Genomic DNA, 3,866 nt, shown 5'->3' on the forward strand with positions numbered 1-3,866 from the left:
TATAAGTGTCACAAACAGCCCTAGAGTTCGTACTAGAATAACACCTTAAGACACAAATCAACCAAAACCCTAATGTCACCTAGATACTCCAATGTCACCTCAAGTATCCGTGGGTATGATTATACGATATGCATCACACAATCTCAGATTCATCTATTCAACCAACACATAGAACCTCAAAGAGTGCCCCAAAGTTTCTACCAGAGAATCACGACGAAAACGTGTGCCAAACCCTATGCATAGGTTCATGGGCGGAACCCGCAAGTTGATCACCAAAACATACATCAAGTGAATCACGTGATATCCCATTGTCACCATAGATACGCACGTCAAGACATAATCAAGTGTTCTCAAATCTTTAAAGACTCAATCCGATAAGATAACTTCAAAGGGGAAACTCGATCCATTACAAGAGAGTAGAGGGGGAAGAAACATCATAGGATCCAAATATAATAGCAAAGCTCGCGATACATCAAGACCGTATCACCTCAAGAACACGAGAGAGAGAGAGATCAAACACATAGCTACTGGTACATACCCTCAGCCCCGAGGGAGAACTACTCCCTCCTCATCATGGAGAGCAGCAGGATGATGAAGATGGCCACCGGAGAAGGATTCCTCCTCCGGCAGGGCGCCAGAACGGGTCTAGATTGGCTTTCGGTGGCTACGGAGGCTTCTGGCGACGGAAGTCCCGATCTATTGTGCTCCCCGGTCGTTTTAGGGTATATGGGTGTATATAGGAGGAAGAAGTACGTCAGGGGAGCCACGAGGGGCCCACGAGGGTGGAGGGCGCGTCCAAGGGGGGTGGGCGCGCCCCCCTGCCTCGTGGCTTCCTCGTTGATCCCCTTACGTGCACTCCAAGTTTTCTGGGTTTCTTCTGGTCCAAAAATATGTTCCGTGAAGTTTCAGGTCAATTGGACTTCGTTTGATTTTCCTTTTCTGCGATACTCTTAAAACAAGGAAAAAAACAGAAACTGGCACTGGGCTCTGGTTCAATAGGTTAGTCCCAGAAATCATATAAAAGTGGATAATAAAGCCCAATAATGTCCAAAACAGTAGATAATATAGCATGGAGCAATCAAAATTTATAGATACGATGGAGACGTACCAAGCATCCCCAAGCTTAATTCCTGCTCGTCCTCGAGTAGGTAAATGATAAAAACAGAATTTTTGATACGGAGTGCTACTTGGCATAATTTCAATGTAATTCTTCTTAATTGTGGTATGAATATTCAGATCCGAAAGATTCAAGATAAAAGTTCATATTGACATAAAAATAATAATACTTCAAGCATACTAACTAAGCAATTATGTCCTCTCAAAATAACATGGCCAAAGAAAGTTCATCCGTACAAAATCATATAGTTTAGTCATGCTCCATTTTCGTCACACAAGAATGCTCTCATCATGCACAACCCCGATGACAAGCCAAGCAATTGTTTCATACTTTAGTAATCTCAAACCTATAAACTTTCACGCAATATATGAGCGCGAGCCATGGACATAGCACTATGGGTGGAATACAATATGATGATGGGGGTTATGTGGAGAAGACAAAAAGGAGAAAGTCTCACATCAACGAGGCTAATCAATGAGCTATGGAGATGCCCATCGATTGATGTTAATGCAAGGAGTAGGGATTGCCATGCAACGGATGCACTAGAGCTATAAATGTATGAAATCTCAACAAAAGAAACTAAGTGGGTGTGCATCCAATTTGCTTGCTCACGAAGACCTAGGGCACTTCAGGAGGCCCATTGTTGGAATATACAAGCCAAGTTCTATAATGAAATATTCCCACTAGTATATGAAAGTGACAAAACAAGAGACTCTCTGTCATGAGGATTATGGTGCTACTTTGAAGCACAAGTGTGGCAAAGGATAGTAGCATTGTCCCTTCTCTCTTTTCTCTCATTTTTTTGTTGTTTTTTTGGCCTTCTCTTTTTTATGGCCTTTCTCTCTTTTTTTAGGCCTTCTCTTTTCTATGGCCTTTCTCTTTTTTTATTCCTCACTTGGGACAATGCTCTAGAAAATGATGATCATCACACTTCTATTTATTTACAACTCAAGAATTACAACTCGATACTTAGAACAAGATATGACTCTATATGAATGCCTCCGGCGGTGTACCGGGATATGCAATGAACCAAGAGTGACATGTATGAAAGAATTATGAACTGTGGCTTTGCCACAAATACTATGTCAACTACATGATCATGCTAAGCAATATGACAATGATGAATGTGTCATGATAAATGAAATGGTGGAAAGTTGCATGGCAATATATCTCGAAATGGCTATGGAAATGCCATAATAGGTAGGTATGGTGGCTGTTTTGAGGAAGATATAAAGAGGTTTATGTGTGAAAGAGCATATCATATCACGGGGTTTGGATGCACCGGCGAAGTTTGCACCAACTCTCAAATGTGAGAAACGGCAATGCACGGTACCGAAGAGGCTAGCAATGATGGAAGGGTGAGAGTGCGTATAATCCATGGACTCAACATTAGTCATGAAGAACTCACATACTTATTGCGAAAATCTACAAGTTATCAAAACCCTCGGCACTACGCGCAAGTTCCTAGGGGGATAGATTGGTAGGAAAAGACCATCGCTCGTCCCCGACCGCCACTCATAAGGAAGACAATCAAATAACACCTCATGTTTCAAATTTGTTACACAACGTTTACTATACGTGCCTGCTACGGGACTTGCAAACTTCAACACAAGTATTCCTCAAATTCACAACAACTCAACTAGCACGACTTTGATATTATTACCTCCATATCTCAAAACAATCATCAAGTATCAAACTTCTCATAGTATTCAATGCACTCTATATGAAAGTTTTTATTATATCCCTCTTGGATGCCCATCATATTAGGACTAGTTTCATAACCAAATAAAACTACCATGCTGTTCTAAAGACTCTCAAAATAATATAAGTGAAGCATGAGATATCATCTATTTCTTCAAAATAAAACTACCACCATGCTCTAAAAGATATAAGTGAAGCACTAGAGCAAATGACAAACTACTCTGAAAGATGTAAGTGAAGATCAATGAGTAGTTAAATAATTATGTAGCTATGTGAAGACTCTCTAACATTTAAGAATTTCAGATCTTGGTATTTTATTCAAACAGCAAGCAAAACAAAATAAAATAAAATGATGCTCCAAGCAAAACACATATCATGTGGTAAATAAAAATATAGCTTCAAGTAAAGTTACCGATGAACGAAGATGAAAGAGGGGATGCCTTCCGGGGCATCCCCAAGCTTAGGCTTTTGGTTGTACTTGAATATTACCTTGGGGTGCCTTGGGCATCCCCAAGCTTAGGCTCTTGCCACTCCTTATTCCATAGTCCATCGAATCTTTACCCAAAACTTGAAAACTTCACAACACAAAACTCAAAGTAGAAAATCTCGTGAGCTCCGTTAGCTAAAGAAAACAAAACACCACTTAAAGGTACTGTAATGAACTAATTCTTTATTTATATTGGTGTTAAACCTACTGTATTCCAACTTCTCTATGGTTTATAAACTCTTTTACTAGCCATAGATTCATCAAAATAACTAAACAACACATGAAAAAACAGAATCTATCAAAAACAAAACAGTCTGTAGTAATCTGTAACTAACGCAAACTTCTGGAACCCCAAAAATTCTAAAATAAATTGCTGGACGTGAGGAATTTATCTAGTAATCATCTTTAAAAATAATTAACTAAATATCACACTCCAAATAAAAATGGCAGCAATTCTCGTGAGCGCTAAAGTTACTGTTTTTTACAGCATGATCGCAAAGACTTTCCCCAAGCCTTCCCAAAGGTTCTACTCGGCACAAACACTAATTAAAAGCATAAAAC

The sequence above is a fragment of the Triticum urartu genome, chromosome 6A (genome assembly GCF_056163025.1).
Source record: "Triticum urartu cultivar PI428250 chromosome 6A, HENAU_Tu73, whole genome shotgun sequence".
Taxonomy (NCBI): Eukaryota; Viridiplantae; Streptophyta; class Magnoliopsida; order Poales; family Poaceae; genus Triticum; species Triticum urartu.